This window comes from Ursus americanus, chromosome 22 (assembly GCF_024610735.1).
Source record: "Ursus americanus isolate L20-20 chromosome 22, mUrsAme1.1.p, whole genome shotgun sequence".
Taxonomy (NCBI): Eukaryota; Metazoa; Chordata; class Mammalia; order Carnivora; family Ursidae; genus Ursus; species Ursus americanus.
In genome coordinates, this window is record NC_142148.1 from 5,093,837 (window position 1) to 5,117,264 (window position 23,428).

Genomic DNA, 23,428 nt, shown 5'->3' on the forward strand with positions numbered 1-23,428 from the left:
GAGTATTCTCAACGTTAAGTAATGGCCTTGGCTTACTGGTAGGCTTTTAGCTGCAATGAGCAGAAACCTGGACTCACACACAGGGTTAAACTAGGAGGAAAAGTGCGAGCCCACATGCAGGAGGTCTGGGAAGGGTGGACACCAGGGTGACAGGGGTCTTCTGCCTCTGCACTCTCCTGTCCTTGACAATGCCTCTATCCTCAGGCTGTGGAGGGGATTAACAACTGAGGCAGAAGCCCCTTTGTTCCCATCCACTGGGAAAGAGGGAGGAACTTCTCTTCCAATCATGGAATAAAAGTCCTTCTTTTTGGTCAGATTTGAACTAACTGGTGTCACATACCTGCCCTTGAATCTAAACAATTTTGCCAAGAGACAGATTGGCTTAACCCTGGAAACTAGGGCAAGATAGATGGAATCATCATGATCGGCCAAGATCACTCATGACCCACCCCTAGAGCGGCATGGAGTCAGTTTCCCTATGGGCTGCCCAAAGACAGGGGCTCCTAGGGCAAAATTAAGCTTGGGGTGGGAGGGAGGAAGGGGAGAAGAATGCTGAAAAGGAATCTGTGGAGACCATGACTCCGGCTGGGAAGAAAATGCTAACAAATTCCAGAAAGGGGATTACTTACAGGCCACTTCCTCTGCCAATAATGTTTTATGATTTTTGTAAGAAAACCAGGTTCTCTCCCCCTCCTTAAAAAATGAAAGTATATATTATACACAATAAAGGGGACAAACATTAAATGTACACCTTGATGAATTTTTGCACATGTGAAACCACCTAGAACCTCCTAGAGATTCCCCTGAACTGCTTCCTGGTCAGTGTTCCCTCCCCAGAGACAGCCACAGTTCTAACCCATCGCCACAGATTAGTTTGTCTGTTCTCGAATCTTACACAAATGGAATGATGTAGCATGTTCTCTGCGGTGTCTGGCTTCTTTTGTTCCACATGATGTGCATAACATTTATCCATTCTGTTGTATGTATCATTCTCGTGATTTAATTCTATGTAGTATTCCTTTGTATGAATTTACTACAATTTAATGAAATTTTCTCTAGTTGATAGACAAATTCACTGGGAAATTTTAAGCCATACTCCTCTAAATAATTTTTATATCAAGGAGGAAATAAATCCTTAAATATTAGCTCTTTTAAATATTCATATATTATAGCAACAACTTGGATGTAGCCAAAGCTATATTCAGAGGAAAATCCGTAGCCTAAAATACTTTTATTATTAAAAAAAAATGAGTGGATATGAATGAACTGACAATTCAACCAAATAATATAGGAAGGAAACAATACAAATAAACCAGGAAACAGAAGGTTCTTAGAGATTAAAGCAGAAATTAATAAAGAAAAATAATAAGGTTGGGGCACCTGGATGGCTCAGTTGGTTAAGCGTCTGCCTTTGGCTCAGGTCATGATCCCAGGGTCCTGGGATCAAGCCCCGTGTCAGGCTCATTCCTCAGTGGGGAGCCTGCTTCTCCCTCTCCTTCTGCTGCTTCCCCTGCTTGTGCTCTCTTGCTTGCTCTCTCTGTCAAATAAACAAATAAATAAAATAAAATCTTAAAAAAAGGAAAAATAATAAAGTTAATAAATAGTTCATTATTTCAAGAGACTAATAAAATAGACACCACCTCATAAACTTGTGTTATAAAAAGAGTAAAACAAATATTTGCAACATAAAAAAGAGAAAGTATATATGATCCCAGATATACACAAGATTTTAAAAATTATAAGCAAATATTTTTAAATCTAGTGAAATATTAAAGGACTTTCTTAAATAGTATAAATATGTAAAATTGACACAAAAGACTTAAAAAATCCCTGCCCAGAACAACCATAGGAGAAATTTAAAGTACATCAGAGATCTATCATAAAAAATACTCGAAGTGAATTTGATTTTATGTGGGTTCAAGCTAATCTTCAAAGAAGAGAGAATTCCATTTGAACTTCATCAGATCATTGAAAAAGAGCAAAATCTTCTCAATTAATTTAATGAGGCTGGAAAACTCTGGACAGCCCACTTTGATAAACCGGCTCACAAACAAAGCCTCACAGGGCAAGGGAGGACCGCTTGGCACTGGGTTCTGGCCCAGGTATCACCACTTGGAAATATGGGCTCTGATTGGCAGCATCTGGTTTTTCAAAGAAGGCCAACAATTGAATGTTTGTGTGTCATTTTCCAATTTTTCTGTGTTGGCAACAAATGCATTTTTTTTTTAACACCCAACATGGACTAAAGCAAATTTGCTGACTGGCTTTGTACACCATTTTGCAACTTTTATTCAAATGGTCTTGGACCTATGATTTGAAGCAGGGAGCCAAAGATGCTGGTCCTCACTGTCACCTTCAGTTTCTCTGAAAAGAAAGCCTAATTCTGCACTGTTTAGTAGGGATATAATGTGAGCCACATGTATAATTTTAAATTTTCTAGCAAAAAAAAAAAAAAAAAAGAAAGAAAGAAAGAAAAAGAAAAGAAAATGTGCTAAAAATAGAAACAGATGAAATTAATTTTTAAAATATGTTTTATGTATATCCAAAATGTATCATTTCACCATGTAAAAATAGAAAAATTACTGGTGAGATATTTTGCCTTCTTTTTGTTTTGTTTGAATTCTTGAAAATCCAGTGTGCGTATTTTATACTTCAATTTACCCACGAAGTTTTTATCAAAAAAAGTTGATCTCTATTTAGATTTTTTTAAAGTTTACAGTTGAAAAAACTAGACTCCTATATCTAGTTACTCTAGATCTAAATTATTCCAAACATGCCAAAAAGCTTTCCAATAACTAAATTGTGCATAAAATGTCATTTTCCTTTAATATTTGCATCTCCATTGACAAAACTGGACCATCTTTTTAAAAAGCGATTTGACTTTGAAGCAAAAGCAGATGAGTTTTAAAAACAGTTGGAAGTAAGTAAATTTACTAACTCTTGTGCTAACTCAGTGTTATCAACGCTGAATTCAATAAAAGCATCCCTTCAATGGAAAAGCAACTTTAAATTTATCATTATCAACAAAGAGCTCTTCAAATTTTTCTTATAGTTTTTTTTTTTGCAGCCAATTTACATAACGCTGTCAATTGCGACTAAAATCTTCTACATATTGATTCATGCTGGAGAAATATGAGTCATTTTTATTGATTTGGATTATGAAAGGTTTAAATCTCAGCATAAATTCTTGTACCTGTCTAGCGAGGTACAAGCTTCTCTTCTTTTGGAGCTTAAAGTTTAGCTCTTTCTCATGTTGTGTGATAACAATGAGAAAACTTTAAATCAAACCACCATTTTTTGTTTGGTTGGTTTTAGTCTTTGATTGTTGAATATTTGGCAGGCATATCTTTTGTTTCAAAGAAATCTTGAATTGGAATTAACGTTACAGCAAATCTGTGTAAAACTCATGACTCGACAAATAAGCAAAGAACACAAGATCGTTAAATTTATTGTCTTCTCCTTCTTTCTGAGTTCTATAAACTGATGATGATTCATAGAATTTGTACATAAATCCTAAATGACTTTAAGTCTTGAATCCATGACACTTTTCAGAGTCTTCTCCAGGAAACGGAATGCAAATATTTTATGTGTATCACAGAGTGAAACAGAACATGAAGGGAAACATCAGTCTCAGGTTTTAAAATTCCAGTAAATCTGAATTTTTGATTTAACAAAGCTGAAGCATCATCTGTCGTCATAGAAACGAAATTTGTTATTTCTAGCTGAAATTCTATTCTGACAGATGTAGAAAATGCAAAAGTATCTATGCCAAGAGTTTGATGTTTTTAAAACCAAGATAATTTTTTAGAACAATTTTAAGTTCACAGAAAAACTGAGGCGAAGGTACAGAGATTGCCCATCTACACCCCTTCCCCCCTCTTCCCCCAGCCTTCTCCATTAGCAGCGCCCTCCACTAGAAGGGCACTCTTGTTACCATTGGTGAACCTACACTGACACATCAAAATCACCCACAGTCTATAGTTTACATTACGGTTCACTCTTGGTGCTGTCCATTCTACGGATTCTATGGGTTTGTCTATGGGTATGACACGTGTCCATCTTTATGGTATGCCCTGAAAATCCTCTGTGCTCTGCTTTCATCCCTCCCAGCAAATGCCCCCCAATCCCTGACACATATTAGTCTTTTAACTATCTCCATAATTTTGCCTTTTTCAGAAAATCATACAGTTAGACTCATACGGGATGTAGCCTTTTCAAATTGGCTTCTTTTACGTAGTATTATGCACTTACTAGTCCTCCACATCTTTTTATAGCTTGATACCTCATTTCTTTTTAGACCTGAATAGTGTTCCATTGTCTGGATGGACCACAGCTTGCTTATCCACTCACCTACTGAAGGACACCTTGGTTTCTTCCAAGTTTTGCTAACGATGAACAAAGTGGCTATAAATACCCATGTGTAGGTTTTCGTGTAGATGTAAGTTTTCTACTCTTTTGGGTAAATAGAAGGAGGTATGAGTGCTGGATCGTATGGTAAAAGTATGTTTAGATTTCTAAGAAACCATCAAACTGTCTTCCAGAATGGTTGTGCCATTTTGCATTCCCAGCAGCATGAATGAGCGTTCCTGGTGCTCCACGTCCTTGCCAGCATCTGGTGTCATCAACGTTCTGGATTTTGGCCATTCTCAGAGGTGTGTGGTGCTATCTCATTGTTTTAATTTGCATTTCCCTGATGACCTATGATGTGGAGCATCTTTTCACATGCTTACTTGTCATCTGTGCATCTTCTTTGGTAAGGGGTCTGTTCAGGGCTTTGGACCATTTTTAAATTGAGTTGTTTGTTTTCTTATTGTTGAGTTTTAAGAGCTCTTTGCATGCTTTGGATAACAGTCTGTATCAGGTGTGTCATTTGCAAATATTTTCTCCCTGTCTGTGGCTTGTTTCCTCATTCCCTCGACATTGTCTTTCACTGAGCAAAGGTTTTTAATTTTAATGAAATCTAGCTGATTGGTTATTTCTGTCACAGATGGTGCCTTTGGTGTCGTATCTACAAAGCCATTGCCAAACCTAAGGGCATCTAGGTGTTCTCCTGTGTTAGCTTCCTGGGGTTTTATAGTTTTGCAGTTTGCACTTAGGTCTATGATCCGTTGTGAGTTAATTTTTGTGATGAGTATAAGGTCTGTGTCTAGATACCTTTTTTTTTTTTGGCATGTGGATACCCAGCTGTTTCAACCCTATTTTTTGAGAACTTATTTTTGCTCCATAGTATTGCTTTTGTTATTTTTTCAAAGGTTAGTTGATTAGAGTTATGGGGGTGAATTTCTGGGCTCTTTGTTTTGTTCCATTGATTTGTCTATTACTTCATCTATATCACACTGTCTTGATTATTGTGGCTTTATAGTAAGTCTTGGAATCAGGTAGTGTCTGTCCTCCAACTTCGTTCTTCTTCTAGATTGTCTTGGCTGCTCTGGGTCTTCTTTCCATATGCACTTTAGAATCGGTTTGTCAATTTCCACAAAATGACTTGGGATTGCATCAGTAGATCAAGTTTGGAAGAACTCACATCTTGACAATATCGAGTCTTCCTAACCATCCACAGGGAGCACGCTCCATTTATTTCGTTCTTCCTTGATTTTCTTCATCAGAATGTAGTGGTTTTCCTCATTTAGATCTTGAACATACTCGGTGAAATTTCTAAATAAGTATTTCATTTTGGGGGGTGCTAATGTAAGTAGTATTGTGTTTCTAATTTCAAATTCTACCTGTTCATTGCTGGTGTATAAGAAAGGGGTTGAGCTTTGCATATTAACCTGTATCCAGCAACCCTGTTATAATTGCTATTAGTTTCAGCTTTTTTATATCTGCTCTTTCAGAGTTTCTGCATAGACAATCATGTCATCTGTGAACAAAGACAGTTTTATTTTTTCCTTCCCAATCCCTATACCTTTTGTTTCCTTTTCTTGTCCTTATTGCATTAGCTGAGACTTCCAATCTTTGATATTTTTAGAAAGGTTTTGAATTCTATAGTCAACTGTTTGCTGGTTTAATTGAAGATCTTATCCTTTTGGCAACATACCTTTTTAAATGTTTTCCCCATATTCTAACAAAAGTTTTTTTAACTGACACAATAATTAAAAAAATCATTTCTCCACCTTAAATGGTTTCCTTTTTCTGTGCAAGTATTGGGTCATTTTATAGCTGGCCAGAGTTGCAAGCTCAGATCCTGTTAAAATTCATTAAAAATTTTTTTTATTTAGAAATTTTATTTCTTTCTGATTCTAGTTGGCTTTTGTTGATTCTTTTTGACTGTTGGGAGGAAATTTCTTTTCAAATCCATTATGTGTTTGCTAAAAGTGTCTATTACTATTGTCCACTTTACTATCTTTTACCCAACAAACAAAAAACATTTTTCCCTCACCAAATCAAATTACAATTACCATTCATCCCAAAATTTGTGACATCTCACATTGTCTTTATGGTTCTCCATGTCTACTAGATTCTGCATCAGTAGGGATTCCTCCATTTTAAACCTAAAAATCTGTTTATACTTCTATTTAACTAGAAAAATAACAATTCTATTAAAATTAAAATAATAAGAATTTCCATTTAAGTACATACTTATCATGGTAATTTGTGCTATCTGCATACAATGTTTAGATAAAAACATCACAGTGTTACATTTGTGTGTAGAAAAATAATCATCCCGACTGAATCCATCCATGGATACCGTATAGGTCCATGACGTGTTTATGTGCAATATTCGAAGTCGTGCCCTTGCCCAACACCTGCACTATGCTCCAACAGCGTCCGATGGGATGAAAGGTTCTTGCGAACTGTACCGTGGTAGCTGGGATAATGGTTCTCTGAAGATGTCTGTATCCTAGTCCCTTCAGCCTGGGCCTGTGTCCCTTACATGGCAAAGGGAAATAAGGTCACAGATGCAATGAAGGTTGCTGATCAGCTGACCTTGAAACAAGGAGCCGTCCTGGATTATCAGGGTGGGCCCGATAAAATGAAAATTGTCCCTAAAAGGAAAGAACGCTTTGTGGTCAGAGGGAGTCAGGACAATGGAAGTATAGTCAGCAGGATCCCACACTGTCGCCTTTGAAGACAGAGGGAGATAGAACCAAGAATGTGGGTGGCCTCTGGAAGCTGGGAAAGCAGGCCAGGGGGTCCTCCTCGAGAGCCTCCGGGAAGGAACACAGCCCTGCGGACATCCTGATGGTAGCCTGCTGAGACCCACATCAGACTTCTGATCTCCAAAACTGCGAGAGAAAACATCGGTATTATTTTTAAGCTACACAATTTCTGGTGATTTATCATGGCAGCAATAGGAAACGAACACAGTAGTTCTACGAAACAACAAAGTCTTACAGAAACATATTTTACTGTTCGTTTTTCACATTCGAGTTTATTAAAAGTAAATAAAATAGAAAAACTCAGTTCTCCAGTTGCAGCTTCCATGTCGCAAGTGTTCAAAGACCAGGTGTCCCTAGTGACGGCCGAACTGGGTGGCCCAGGTCTCGGGGGTTGGAAGCTCTGAGGGCGGAGGGTGGGGCGTGCGAGGGACCCTATTTGCCATCGCCCCTAAAGTCTCTGGGGGCAGCCGACCTGTGTTTTGACTGCACAAGCTCTGAGAATGTGATTTAAATTTCAAGATCTGTTTCAGGGTTGTGTTTGGAGATGCCTATATTTTAGATGGTGTGCTGGCTGGTGAGGGGAGAGCGTCTTAATAGAAACTTAGATCTTTTGTTTTGGGGATTCAGATCTAAGATACAGCTTGTGGTTGCTGAATAAGCATTTGAGCCCCAGGATTTCCCACGAACTTTTCCAGGGCCTGACTCTGCTCCAAGCAGGATGTCTGGAAGGGCTGGTGAACCACACTATTTATCTATTGGTTTTGATTTCCATCTCTTCTTGGGGCATAGCTAAGCTAGAGAGGAAACCCATCTCCAGCCCCTACCCAGTGCAAGAACAGCCGGGGGTGGAGTCTGGGGGAGGGAGAGGGTTGAGTTGAAACAGCTGCAGGACTCGGAGAAACCAGGGACTGCCAAAAATGAGCAAAGAGAGGCTTTGGGCAGGGGACCAGCAGGGGAGAGGGAATGAGTCAGGGCCAGCTGGGGGTTCGCTGCTTGCTTCTGCGATCAAAGAAAACACCCAAGGGCCTGCTTAGAGCTTGAGGGGAAGGGGGTCATGGCCAGGGAGGGGTGGGGCGCACGGGCTCTTGGGAGTTTGTGGAGGAAACACAACTCCAGCGCTATTTCTGAAGTTCATCCCAGCAAAGACTGCAGCGTCTCAAGGATCTTTTGTCTTCTCTGCCCTCCCCTCCGCTCCCCTCCTTCTCCCCTGTCTCTCCTCCCCTCCTCCCTTCCCTCCCTGCCTTCCTGAATGTTCTTTCCTCAAAGCCACTGCCCCTCCTTTCTGTTCTCTCAGCTTCTTTCCCTTTCTTTTGCCCTTCTGCATTTCTACTCCCTCTCTTTCTCTCCTCTGGGACCATGGGCTTTGCCTCCTGGTGAAATGGCTAAACCGGGAGTGAGGGTCGCACTCACATCTACTTTTTACTTAAATTTTAATGACTTGTCCTTTTTCACCATGAAGCAACATGTTCAGTGAAAGCGTCTGAGGAAAAAAAAAAAAGTAAAACATAAGTGGAAAAGAGAAGCCTCCTGTAATTGATCCAATTATAGGAAAACTATCAAAATCATGGTATATTTATTTAACATCTTTGTCACGCGCGCGCGCACGTGTGTGTGTGTGTGTAAAGTGTGGTTACAAATATGGAGATCTATGGGTAGTTTTATAGCCCCTCTTTTTTCATGTGATATTATATCATAGACATTCTGTCACATTAGTAAGAGTCAACAATTAAGTTGTTGATGGCTAAACAGTTTTCTAGTATACAGATATGCTATCATTGACCTTTTTATATGGCTTCTAGTTGTTGTTGTTGTTGTTGTTGTTGTCTTTCCCCCACAGAGATTGCTAGTTGCCTACCCAAGACACATCTTTAGTAACAGAAGACTGATTTTATCTTGGGTGGCAATGTGCCCATCTAAAAGACTACATTTCCCAACCCCTATTGCAGCCAGAGGTGACTAGTGAGATGGAGATAAAAGTGTTTGTTTGCTCTCTGGGAATGCACGTAGAGTCTCTCCTTTTTCCCTACGTGGAATGCAGATGATATGGCTGGAGCACCAGCAGCCATCTTGGACCATAAGATGACCTTGAAGAAAGAAATTATGCACTGAGGTCAGTGGGAATCCAAGGAGAGAAAGCACTTGGGTCGTGGAGAACAATGTGCGGTTGCCACAGCAACCCTGGACCATCTAGCTTGGGATTTCTTTTATGTGCAGGAGAAGTAAACTTTCATACTGTTTGCTTTCATAGCCTATTAGTAGCTGAGTATAATTCCTACAAGAGATTCATTCATTCAATAGTCAAATGCAACAACTATTTACTAAATGTCTACTCTGTATCAGTTCTCACTGATACAAGAACATACCAGTGAACAAAACATAGAACATTCCCTGTTATGTATGGACCTGACATTCTGCTGGGGAAAGACAGATGATAAAAAGGTAGACAAGTGAAATATTTTGGTGGGTTTGATCGTAAGTGCTAAGGAGAAAAAATAAAGGAGGGTAAAGGGATGTGTTATGTTTTGGGGGCTTGGGGTGATGTTGAAATTCTGGGTAACTCAGAGAAAGCCTCACTAAGACAATTATTCTCTTCCCTATGAATTCAAAATGGCATCTTGATAGCACTTTTCACATTTTTTAATGCTTAGAAATTAGTGGCTAATGGGGTTGCAGAAGAGTTGGTGACTAGACTCTTCTCATGAGGATTGTCTCTGACATTATAATTAGTTGAGCTTCTTTCTGTTGCAGGTGCAAGAAACTCAGCTCAAATAGGCTAAAGGAAACTGGGGAACATTGTGACTCACAAAATTAAAATATCCAAGGGGTGGTCCCAGCATGGCTGAAGCCAGGTGCTCAGAAACGTTGCCAGGAATCTGTCCTCCCCATGTCCCTGTCTTGCTTCCCTGTGTGTTGGCGCAATTCTCAGTCCTGGGACGCCCACCTCGGGAGGGAAGCTGGCCTCCTGCAGCTGCAGACTGTTGTCTGGCAGCCTTGGATGGGGGGAGGGGGTGACCGTCTCTTTCCCAGTGGTTGCCACAAATATCCCAGGGCTCACTCTCATTGGTTGGGTTGGGTCACATGCCTAATCCCAAACCAATGCCTGGGCCCCACTGGAGTCAGACCAGCTGATGGGCGGGGCCTGCGACCTAGGATCCCTCCTGCGCTGGAGGAGTGGGCCCGCCCCAGGGCTTAGAGCTGGCAGCGGGGGTGGGGGGGCACCGTGTAGAGGAACCCCGCAGCCCCCGCCAGCAGAGGCGCACTGCAGGCTCTTTTGCAGCCCCTCAGCCCCTGGGAGAAGTCAGAGCCTTTTCTTCTTAAGCTTTCCTTTTGCCTGGTGATTGTTTTCCTCCCACTTCACAAATGAACAACCAAATGCCTAAAGACCATAAATTATAAACGAGCCGTTCAAATGAGGCGAGTGATGGCAATGAGTAAAATCTAATTAAGCAGTTTGAGATCTAAGCGATATTGTTATTAAAGTGCCGCGTTAACAGAGCGTCTGATCAGCTTCTAATCTGTGGTGTGAGTTAGTTGGAGGTGAGCTCGGTTCTGACATCGAGATCAATCCATTCTGTAGCGGGAGATAAAGTGCTGCCGCACCGAAGGGTCGGAATTCTTGATAAGGGTTTGTCCTTGTAAGCGGCTGTCCGGCCCCGGCGTGTCTGCGCTCCGACTACAGGGCCGGTCACAGTCCCGGCTGGAGGATTTGCACGACTGCCGGCTTTTTAAGATCGCCTGGGATTTCCAGAGCTTGGCTCTGACGTTCACTTTTCCGTAAACTCGAAGTGATTTCTCAAGCATATCCTGCGTGCCAGGCCCTGGCAATTGAGGGAGAGAGAGATGGGCATGGTCTCGGGTCTGGTGGAGCTCACAGTCTGCGCCCATTCTCGTGCTAAGGATCTGTCTTCAGGGAAAAAAGAGGGGGCATTTGAGCCATTTATTCTTTTGGCACCCAGGTCTCTAGAGAGAAGTTCTTGGTAAGGAGGCAGCAGGAACCTCCAGGCTGGGGGTGGGGGTGGGGCACCGGCAGGTGGCTGCAGAGTGTGGCCCCGGGGGAAGCTCCAGTCTCGATGGGGAGGACCCCTTTGTCTGCTTTCGTTTCTCTGGGTTGGGGTGAATTTGCTTAATTATTTTGCTTAGGCCAGTTACCCCCTTTCCCAGCCGTGAAGGCTGTGCACGCTGGGGCTGATAACGCAGGAGATGATGGCCCAGGGGTCAGACCCAGGTCTGTCTCAGTCCAGAGTCCAGGCTTTGGCCAGCGCCTGGGCTGGCTCTCCACCAGGCTGTCCTGATGAAGGATGAGAAAGCGAGGTCACACTGGCCAGACTCAGCCCTGATCCCTCCAATGGGAATTCAACATCCCCTCCAAAGCCTGTGGGGTACTGTGGCCTTCACTGAGCTCCATGGCCCCCCGGTTAGGCCTCAGCCTTGCAGAGTGTAGTGAAGGAGAACAGGGGCTTCTCTTTCCTCCCAGGACAGACTCAGGAAGGGGGAGGTGGCAGTTCCTGGAAACGCTGGGAAATTTCTCCATATTTCTCCAGGCTCCATCTCGCTGTCCTCCCACCCCACTCTAACCATTTCCCACTCTTTCGGCTTAGGGAGGCTCCTTCCTTCCCAGGAGGCAAAGACATCTCCTCCCTCTTGATCTCTTACCAAAAAGTTTCATTTGGTAACCAAATTTGGTATTTCTTGGCAGGTCCGCCCAGTCTTCCCTCCTCTGTCTGTGCTCGCAGGATCATTCAGGTGGGAAATGATCCCTGGAAGTTGCTTACCCCTCAACACGTGTTACAGAGTGGAAAGAGCCAGGGCTCTCGATTCTGCGAAGCATGTGTGGGCTGTGTGACCTCGGGCGAGTCACTTACCCTCTCTGAAACTCTGTCTCCCTGTCTGCAAGATGGAGACACTGGCACCCATCTCACAGGGTGCTCCTAGATATTAAACAAGTCAGTGGATGACAGCTCAGAGTGCACAACTAATGTTAGTCCCTTTCTGTGGGGGGAAAATGAGGATTTTTCACAGGTGCTCCCCTCTAAGAGCCCTCAGTGGGATCGAATACGTACAACTTTATGTACCTGTAACTTTACGTATCCCCTTCTTCCTGTTGAGAAGAGAGCATTCACCCTCATTTCTCTTTAGAGCTGTTTGTGCTGTGCTCTCTCCTCTGCTAGAGAAGAAGCCCATTTCCCTGTTTGAACAGATCCAAGCCAGAGCCCATGCAGAGGTGGTCTCTCTGTGATACCTTCTGTGGTGTGTCTCTTCACTACAGTCTTTGAAGCATCTGGTCCTTTCAGGACAGACCGGTTAGAGATTCAGGAGCAGAGAGCCCTCTGCAGACCTTCTCTAGCCAGTGTGCTCCCTGGACTAGCAGCAGTGGCCAGGAGCTTGTTAGAAATAGTGTCGCCCCCCCCACCCCAACACCGCATCAGCACCTGCATTGGACGGGCCACCCAGGGCATTCCGGGAACATCTCAGGGTGAGTGGCATGGCACTGACATCTGTCCCCTCTCCCTCAGCAGGTGAGCCAGCAGGTGAGGTCAGGGCTGACCTCCTTTGATGGGGGTGGGGGCAGCTGAGGCTCATCCCAAGTGCAGTCTCTGGCCAAGGGGGTGGGGAGTGAGGAGGGGAACAGGAAGTTCTCTGGGAACCCAGTAAGAGTTGGCAGGTGCTTGAGGCTGAGTGAGCTGAGGGTGCCTCCCGAGGGCCGGGGGGAGAGGCTGGGGCAGTCTGGGTGCAGCTGCAGGGCTGGCCAGCGCCTACTCAGAAACCACCGCTGGCTTCCTGCTCCCGGCCCCACTCAGCTCTCTGATGGAAAGGAGTGCAGGCGGGCCCTGGGGAACATTCCAAAGAGCCAGTAGGAGTGACAGAACAGGTGACCACAAACTGGGTGGCTTGAAACAAAGAAATTTGTTCTCGCACAGTTCTGGAGCCCAGAAGCCCCGAATCAAGGTGGCGGTCACACTGCACTCCATCTTCAGGCTCCGCGGGAGAATCCATTCCTTGCCCCTTCCAGCTTCCGGTGGCTCCTGGTGTCCCTGGCTTGTGGCCACATCACTCCAGTCTCTGCCTGTGTCATCGCAGGGCCTCCTCCTCTATGTGTCTCTGGGTGCCTCTTTCCTCTTCTATAGGATGTCAGTCTGCGGATTTAGGTCCCATTCTGATCCAATATGAACCATCTGCAAGGACCATACTTCGAAATAAAGTCACCTTCTAAGGTTTGGGGGGACAGGCATTTTGAGGGCCACTGCAATCACCGATAGGACTTTGTAGAAGTGTTGGCTTCTTCTCTCTTTCTATCTGCTTTCTTTCTTCATTTGCTATTAAGATTAAAAAAAGAAAGTTAATTGGGATCTTGAATGGATTTGAAATCTCCCTTCTCCCACAGAAGCCTCAGCCCCATTTGAATTTAGGCGGCGAGATTGTATTTAATGACTGTGGACAAAGAAGGGAGAGCTGCAGGACAAGCCTCATTAAGTATTTATATTTAGTAATAATTTGGTTTGCAAAACTGCCCGGGCACCGGCAGAAGCCAGGGCTACTCTTCCTCCAATATCTTTGATACAAAGGACACAGTTAATTATCTCTTGCCAAATATAATAAACCTCTCAAAAGTCATTCTCTGAGCAATGCCTTGAGGGTCCTCTATCCCGGGGCTGCATTGCTCGGGTCTCGGGGCCTGCTGGGGCGGCCACCGGCGGTCTTGATTTGGCGGGAATCTGAGCCCAGCAGATAGGGGATGGGGCTAGTGTCTACACTCGTCTTCTGGTGTTGTTTCATCACCTCTCCCAGTCTCAGTCACTTCATGTCTAAAATGGGAATGAACTTAGTCAACATATATGGATTGCATGGTACCCTGTGCTGGACACTGAGGTTTAGAGGCAAGCTAGGCAGTCATGGTCTCTGTCCCCACAAAGCTCTCTTTTCTTTCCTTTTTTTTGGGGGGGGGGCTTTTTTTATTTTTTATTTTTTTATTTTTATTTTTATGTATTTATTTATTTATTTTTTAAATTTTTTTTATTATATTATGTTAGTCACCATACAGTACATCCCTGGTTTTTGATGTAAAGTTCGATGATTCATTAGTTGCGTATAACACCCAGTGCACCATGTAATACGTGCCCTCCTTACTATCCATCACCAGTCTATCCCATTCTCCCACCCCCTCCCCTCTGTAGCCCACAGTTTGTTTCTCAGAATCCATAGTCTCTCATGCTTCATTCCCCCTTCTGACTACCCCCCTTTCTTTATCCCTTTCTTCTCCTACTGATCTTCCTAGTTCTTATGTTCCATAGATGAGAGAAACCATATGATAATTGTCTTTCTCTGCTTGACTTATTTCATTTAGCATTATCTCCTCCAGTGCCGTCCATGTTGCAGCAAATGTTGAGAAATCGTTCTTTTTGATAGCGGAATAATATTCCATTGTATATATGGACCACGACTTCTTAATCCAGTCATCTGTTGAAGGGCATCTTGGCTCCTTCCACGATTTAGCTATTGTGGACAATGCTGCTATGAACATTGGGGTGCATATGGCCCTTCTCTTCACTACGTCTGTATCTTTGGGGTAAATACCCAGTAGTGCAATTGCTGGATCATAGGGTAGCTCAATTTTTCACTTTTTAAGGGACCTCCACACTGTTTTCCAGAGTGGCTGCACCAACCTGCATTCCCACCAACAATGTAGGAGGGATCCCCTTTCTCCACATCCTCTCCGACAATTGTTGTTTCTTGCCTTGTCTATTTTTGCCATTCTAACTGGTGTAAGGTGGTATCTCAGTGTGGTTTTGATTTCAATTTCCCTGATGGCTAATGATTTTGAACATTTTTTCATGTGTCTGTTAGTCATTTGTATGTCTTCATTGGAAAAGTGTCTGTTCATATCTTCTGCCCATTTTATGATTTGTTTCTTTGTTTCTCACGTATTGAGTTTGAGAAGTTCTTTGTAGATCTTGGATACCAGTCTTTTATCTGTAGTATCATTTGCAAATATATTCTCCCATTCCGTGGGCTGCCTCTTAGTTTTTTTGACTGTTTCCTTGGCTGTGCAGAAGTTTTTATCTTGATGAAGTCCCACAAGTTCATTTTATCTTTTGTTTCTCTTGCCTTTGGAGATGTGTCATGAAAAAGGTTGCTGTGGCCGATGTCGTAGAGGTTGCTGCCTGTGTTCTCCTCTAGGATTTTGATGGATTCCTGTCTCACACCGAGGTCTTTCATCCATTTGGAGTTTATCTTTGTGTATGGTGTGAGAGAGTGGTCCAGTTTCATTCTTTTGCATGTAGCTGTCCAATTTTCCCAGCACCATTTATTGAAGAGACTGTCTTTTTTCCACTGGATGTTTTCTCCTGCTTATTCTTTTCAATAAGAGACACAACAATAAACAAACAAGTCTATGCAGCCTGATTCCAGGCAGGGAGAGGTGCCCTAAAGGAAGTAGGGCGAGGTAAGTGTATGGAGAGTCTGGCAGTTATGCAGCTGTTTTACCTGAGCAATCAGGGAAGGCTGCTCAGAGGAGGTAGCATTGAGCAGGGACAGAAGGAAGCGAGGGAGAGAAATGGGACTATTGGGGTGTGGGGGAGAGTGATCTGGACAAAGGGCATCGCAGGTGCAAGGTCCCCGAAGAGGGTCTTTGCTGGGGCGAGCCGAGTGGGTGATGGGAAGGGGGGTGAGCCACGTGACTTACTGGGTTGGGGGCAGATCCCAGGGGCTCTTAGGCCCTGGAGAGGAAGGATTCTGCATGTTGTTCTGTGTGGAATGAGAAGCCTCTGAAAGTTTAGTTCCAATTTTAAAAGCATCAGCTGGCTGTGGTCAGGAGAATGGACAGTGAAATGGGAGGGGAGAAGCAGGAGACCAGGTGAGGGGAAGGTGGCCTGGTGGGGGGGAGGTATGGGAGGTCGGGGGTGGCGGGGGGAAGGTGAGGGGGACACATGCTGATTCCTCAAAGGTCTTTCTTTCGTGGGCACTTTCCCAATGAGATGCCCCTGGCAGGTGTCCCCTTTCTACCCCTGGCCACCTCCAGGAAGACCGATGACACGGGCTTCAGGTTCCCCGGCTCTGGCTGCTCTCCGGGAGGCCCCCTGTCCTGATGGGAACGTGGTCCATGCGTTAACTCATTCCTGCATGCATTCTTTCTGTCGGCTGCTCCTGTAGGGGTCGGTGGCGAGCGGAGGCAGAACGGCCCTGCCTGCTGGTGCTCGTGGTCCAGCGCAGCCAGCGGCCTTCAGTTCAGCCCACTCTGAATAGGAAGGTCCTTGTGAAAGAGTCGGTCACTACAGCCTTCCTGAGTAGAGCAGGTGTGGGGCCACTCAGCCCTTGGGTCCCAATGACACATCTCTATTTTTGATATTTTTGTGTATTTATGTGATGTTTATATCCCTGCCTAGTTCCAAAAGGAGTGTGAGGCCTTACAAGAAAAGTCAAAGAAATGGTGAAAATCCGAACAGCAAGCAGACAACTCAGTGGCCAGAGGCACTTCACTACCCATCAATCTGACAACCCCCTCCCCTTCTCCCCTCTCCCAGACCCAGCAGAGAGGAAGGCGGAGGGAGAGGCAGGCTGACTCTCACCGATCTTCAAATCTTCAAACCCTCGCTGTCAGGGCTGGTGGGGGAACTTCGATTTCCTTCACGGAAAGTCAGGGCATCTGTGCTTAAAAGGCTTTCTATGCAGCTGGGAGGGCTGGAAAATGGCTTTGAGTAAGCCAGGCAAGAGCGAGCTATGGTCTGGAGAAGGAAACTGAGTCTCAGGAGCCTTGCTGAAGCCAGCGACCACAGGAATTCTCCAGAACCTTTCTGGAAACTCACCAGACATGCACTATTGGGGGAAGGGGGAGGAGTCTGGGGTTTAGTGCTGAGGTCACGGTGGTAAAGCAGGCATGCGACACAATTTGGTCACTGCTGTGACAGGCAGCGGTGACATCAGGGAGGACCTTAAAAACCTAGCTGAGTTCAGAGTCAGCAGCGCCCTGGAGCTCTGAAGCCAGCCTGCCCAGCACCATGCCCTCTCCTTTCCCCGTGAGCACCCTGATTCCTTTGGGGACCTGCTCTTCCCTGGCATGTGCTCTGGGATGAACCAGCATGCACAGCGTCAGGGGACAGGGAGGCCAGCTGTGTGACCTTCCAGGAGAAGTGTCTGCAGGGCAGGGGCGGGGGGAGTGGGAGCGGGCAGGAGGATTCAAGGAGGGGCAGAGCATCTGTGCTGGGGAAAGCAGACAGCCACTCCTGTGAAGTCATTTAAACTCTTACCTTTTCACTATTGCAAACCCACGAGTCAGGGGCTGCTGCCAGGTCATGGTATTACTTTCCTCCTTCTAAGGTCGGTGACTTGTTGAGGCTGATTATGTCCCTGAACCGTACAGAGACCGGCAGACCTCGCTCACCGACTTCCCTGTATCCCCGCTCCGGGAGGTGCAAGATCACACTGAGCTCCGTCCATCACCGGCTCGCAGCTGGCACTTGGAAATGAAAGAGACTTGTTCCATATTCCCAATCAATGTCTGTCTGCCATCTCCGTCAATAACTGCCGGGTGGTCCAATTTTTCCCCTGACAGAAAGGCACCCGGGGGGTCAGCCCGGAGATGCGCTGGAGGGAAAAGGTAGCCGTCTGATTCAGAGCCTCCTCGCCGGGCTGGAATTAAGTTGGCTTTTCCTCTAATGAAACTGACTCCAAGGGTCTCCGCGTGCCAGAGATTCAATGGCTCTCAGGAGAAGCAATGATAGTTCCGGTGCTGAAGTCATGTACACAGGCAGCCTCGCGCTTTTACCCTCTCTGATGATGCTTGCAAGGGGCTTGGAGCCCTGGAGGAGGCAGCCATTGCCTGGCACACTGGGGAGCACATAGTAGGCCCACGGTGACTGCGGAGGGACTGGCTCCTGGTCGCTGCCTTTCCCAATCTTTTGATGGAGAGACCAAGGCATTAAGAGGCCTAGAAGCTCTCTCGTGGTTCAAGTCCTTTTCCATGGTTCTGATACGTGCAAGCAGCAGAGGCCACACCCTGAAGGAGAAGGAACTGGACGGGTTAGGGGCTCTCCCTTCAGGCAAACTCTATACTGGACTCTTGAGTCCCAATTCCAGTTAACCAGAAGAAAGAAAGATTCCAATCGGTCCAGTCAGGGACAGGCATCCATTCCTGTCCAATCAGCCATAACCAAGAAGCTCAGGGCCCCATAAGGTAAAACTGGCCACCATGTGTGGCTAGGTAAGGGAGGGGGGAGGTATCTGCCGGGCCACTCTACTTCAATACCCCCAAAATAAACCCCAGATTTGGGAGTTGCTTTCCTTGCAGCTGGGTGAAAGACTCGTTCAGATTTGCGAATCAGAGGGTGAGAATGAACAGACATGGTCATTCGAATTTGGGTTGAAGAACCCAACTAGAAGAATGCAGGGGGCTTCTGTTCTTGGAGAGCTTGAGGGGCAGGGGAGCCTCATGGAGCTCCTGGCAGCCACAGGGGGGAGGGTCATGCTAAGTGGCCAGAGGGTAGGTGCCAGCAGCCCTGCTCTCTGCCCTGGACATGGCCCGGGTGGACCTCTCAGTGGACCCCATGTCCCCAGTGTCCACTCCCAAACCTGTCTGTATGCTCGTGCCTCCGTGAGTGCTCACACCTTCACTGGGGACAGAGCCCCTACCCCACATGGTGTCCACCCACTGGAATCTTGCCCAGTTTCTCAAAGTGCCCTCATCTCCTGCAAGCCTCCTGTGATCCTCCATCAAAATGACTCATCTTCTTCTGGCGAGCACTGGTCAATGCCCTGGGCCCCATTTCCTAAGAGTTACTTACATCTTGTCTACTCTTTCTCACCCAAGAGCCTCCAACATGACCAGGCCTGGTGGAAAGAAGGAGATAGAATTTAAATTGAATATAAGATTGGATTTTTAAAAATATTCTGTTTACTTAGAGAGAGAGAGAGAGAGAGAGAGAGAGAGGAGATCATGGGGGGAGGGGCAGAGAGAGAAGCAGATTCCCCGCTGAGCAGGGAGCCTGGTGTGCGGCTCCATCCCAGGACCCTGAGATCATGACTTGAGCTGAAGGCAGACACTTAACCAACTGAGCCAGCCAGGCACCCCAAGATTGGATTTTTAAACTGGATTGACTTAATTTTGACTGGAAAATGATGAAATCTGCTGGATTAAAGGATGGTATATTCTGGTTTGGAAAAAAGCCACAAATACCATTGGCTAAGACAAGATAGAATTTAATTTTTTCATCTTGTAAAAGATGTCTGGAGGTGGGAGTCCAGGGCAGATGTGGTGGCTCTGCTGTATGAGGTTACCAGGGACCAGGCTTTCTACCTCACCATACTTAGAATGTGACCCTTGTCTATGTGGCCCAATACGGCTGCTAGAGCTCCAGCCAACACAACAACGTTCTAAACAATAGGATGGAGGAAGGGAAGCTTCTTTTAAGAATTACGCCCAGGCATACCCTACAACACTTCCTCTTCTGTCCCTTTGGCCAGAAGTTAATCATATCCCCAAACCTAGCTGTGTCAGTGGGAGATGGTGTTCTGTTTCTAAAGTAGAAGTAAAGACTGGTATTAGGGAAAAACCAGCGGTTTCCACTTCAGATAGGAAAAGGAGGCTGGCAAGAGTTCTGTGGAAAGCAGTGATTGGAACAGTTCATCTCTGATACCATCTCCCCCCCTTGAGACTGGGGAATTTAATCTGGGCTGGGAGATTATGAGTAGGGTTATCAGATAAAATACAGATGCCCATCCAACAAATAATTCTTTAGTGTAAGTATGTCCCAAATAATACATGGGCTATACTTACACTAAAAATTATTTGTTGTTTATCTGAAATTCAATTTAACTGGGTGTCCTGTATTTTTTTTATCGCTCAATCTGGCAACTTAGTTATGAGGGGAGCTGGTGAACCCTCCAGAGGCGAGAAGATGCTGGGGTGGTGCCGTCTACAGAGCTTGCCATGGTGCTAGGAAATCACCCTCCCCCCCCCTTGAGGATATTGGTCTTCTCCCTGGTGCCCCTGCAAGAGTCTTGAGATCTCTTGTCTGTCAAGAGTCTTGAGATCTCTTCCACCAGCCAGAAAATTCAGAGGCAGTGCACTTATCAATCCCTGCTGATAAATTACATATGTAAGTCCAATTACTTGGGATTTATGTACTATTCCCCTCCACAAATGATTTGCAGAAATTTCACAGACTCTGCTGATGAATTACATCTATAGTTACATTTTCTTAAGATTTATGCTCCTCCTAGTTTCTTAAAGGATTTGAAGGTATTTTATAAAGTTCACCCCAAGGAAAAATCACAGGTCAATTACAAATTAAAAATAAAACAAACCCAGAGCAAAAGCTACTTGGAAGAAGCAGAGAATGGATTTCAGGTCCATATGGAGTGAGCTCTGTGCTGACGAAATGTGATTTGTCAGTGGGGTGGAGACCAACATGACCATGGTGGGCGTAGATCTCGATTCAGCGCATGGAATTCAGTTTCTACCAAAATATATCAGGGCGTTGTGATGTACTTTAAACAGTGATCCTGCAGGTTAAAAATCCCTGTGGGTTTTCACTGTATCCCGGGTCTCCTTGTGGGAGGTGGTCCCGGGAGAACAAGCCTGAGGACGTGCTGCTTGCTCGTCCTTGGTGGGTCATGACGAGCACCTGGGAAGTTTCCGAACCTCGGGAAGCCCAGGGCACACCCCAGGCCACTACCTACTTTGTAGGTAGGACCCAGGTGCCAGGATGATGAAGGCTCCCCAGGGGATGCCCACCTGGGAGCCACAAGAGTAAAAGATTCTCTTTCATTTTCTGGGTGGGGAAGCAGAGGCTCAGCCATGGAGTGACTTGTTCTGGTGACACTATTAAAGCTGAGACCTTTGATTCTCTGACCCCGACTGACTGCTCACTCCGCATCCGAAATATTTGGTCAGTGCACAACTTTCCAAGTGCGGGTAAAAACCCAGAACAGCTTACTGATCTCAGACTGGGGCAGCGGTGACTGTATGCTGGCTGAGATGTGCGCAGCCCCTCCTGTGACCAGCCGTGGTGCTATCGTGCACGCTGCGTTACTCTCTATTGACTGTCCACGTAAGTCTCACAGCAGCTCCGTCGGGGAGGTGCCTAACCAGTGAGAAAAGTGAGGCCCGCCGAGGGGACTGGCCCCAAGCCACAGATCTGGCAAGTGATGGAGCCAGGACTGGAATCCCCCCGGCCTGGCTCCAGACTCTGTGCATTAACCATCACACCCCAGAAAGCACCTCCCATCCTCAACACTGGCGCTTCCCCAATGCAGTGAACACACAAGTCACCTGCACCTGCACCCCAAAAGTCAGCGGGTCCTGGAATCGAACCCTGAGTTGGGCTTCCCACTCAGGGCGGAGTCTGCTTCTTGCTTTGCTCCTCCCCGCACTCACGCTCTCTCTCACGTGCTCGCTCTCTCTCAAATGAATAGACAAAATCTTAAAAACAAGCAAACAAACAAAAAACACTTCTACAAAATGAGTGAATACCGAGAGCAAGTATGGATTTTGTCACATGCCCCCGCCTGGATTCGACAAGGGTCACTATGACTTTGTAAAGGTGAAATTAATCAATAGCAATGTAACAGTACTTCGTTTGGATTTAGATTTCTCCTGACCTTTGCTATATAGTCCATTTGACAGCCAGGCAAACCCAGGAGACGTTCTCAGCTCGGTTCATAAATGTTAGAGTAGATGCCCATATTAATAAGAAAAGTCAGCCCCTTGCTCTGACAAATTGGAATTTTGTAGGAACTCCCATATTTGTTAATGTCTTAGGTTAGGTTCCTCTTAGAGCAGAACTGAGACAAGCTTTGGGTACAAGTAATTGACTTGGGAGGTGATCCAGGAAGCATGGTGAGGGAGGGGGAAGGGAAGGGAAGCAGGGAAGGGAGGAAAACCAATCCATGGGGGAATAATGCTGGGGGTAATTGGACGCAGTCCTCCTGGGATCCCTCCAAGGTACTATGTGGACCACTCCCTGGAATAGTCACACCAAGGGGCAAGGGTGTTATGGTGCTTGGGCAAAGCTTACCAGGGCAGAGAGGTGCAGGTGCTTGTGGTAAGACGCTGCAGGGTCAGCTGTCCACTGAAGCTGGCCGTGATGGGCTGAGCCTCAGCCACTGACACCTGCTGTCACTTGATTGAGGAAGCAGGGACATCATGCCCAGTTTGTGTTATTAGACATTTCCAAGGGGGAAGCTGGGGCTGTTTCTAGAAATGAAAAACCAGCAAAGACTCTTGGTCAGCTTGAGAAAGAAGGGGACCGTTTCCCAGGTGATGCCACTGGGGCAAAGCTGAGAGACTGGATGTGCATGAGTCTGGGGACACCAATCTGATACCTTCCCAAAACAGTAAGCATTTTCATCAACCATACCTTCTTTGTGATCATTCAACAGCAGGACAGGGACCAGGGAGAAACAGGGATGGGGGGCATCTAGGGCACAAAATTTAAGGAGACACTCACTTCTAGGGTCATCCAAGTGTGCCCTTAAATTACCTTGGCATCTTTGTGGAAAATCATTGGACTCTGCAAGTAAGGGTCTATTTCTTGCATTTATTCTGTCCTATTGGCCTGTTTGTCCAACTCTCTGTCGATACTGCACTGTCTTGAATACTGAAGCTTTATAATAAATCTTGAAATCAGGCAGCATGAGTTTAAAGTTTTCTTTAAAGTCCCAACAAGGTTTTTGTAGAAATGGACAAGCCACTTCTAAAATTTATATGATAGTGCGAAGGCGCTAGAATAGACGCCCTTCCATCTGTATCTCCTGCCCGACAGCCTGCTTGAATTGCAATGCAGGACCATTGGCGACGCATTCCTTCCTCATTTCTATGTCTGAGGAGTCTCTGTTTCATTTTTATTTTTGAAAGGTATTTTTTTCTGGGTATAGAAGGATAGGTTTAGTTTTCTTGTTTTCTCTAGTACTTTATTTTTTTTTAAGATTTTATTTATATATTTAAGAGAGAGAGAGTGAGCATGAGCCGGGGGAGGGGCAGAGGGAGAACCAGACTCCCGGCTTGTCAGGGAGCCCGCTGTGGGGGCCGATCCCAGGACCCTGAGATGGTGACCTGAGCCGAAGGCAGACGCTTAACCAACTGAGCCACCCAGGCGCCCCTTCTTTAGTACTTTGAAGATGCTACTCTGTTGTCTTCTGGCTTACATTTTTTTGCCCCGATGAGACACCTGTTGCCATCCTTATGTTTGTTGCTGTTTATGTAATGTGCTTGATTCCTTTGGCTGCTCTTAAGACATTTATTTATTTATTTATTTATTTATTTATTTATTTATTTATTTATTTATTTATTTATATGTTCAGTTAGCCACCATACAGTACATCATTAATTTTTGATG

General features: G+C 45.5%; 1 long non-coding RNA gene across 3 annotated transcripts in view; it reads left to right on the plus strand.

Moving 5' to 3' along the window:
- Positions 1-23,428, plus strand: part of LOC123799357 (uncharacterized) — a 66,112-nt gene that overhangs the window by 35,208 nt on the left and 7,476 nt on the right. The gene's annotated exons all lie outside the window — the stretch shown is intronic.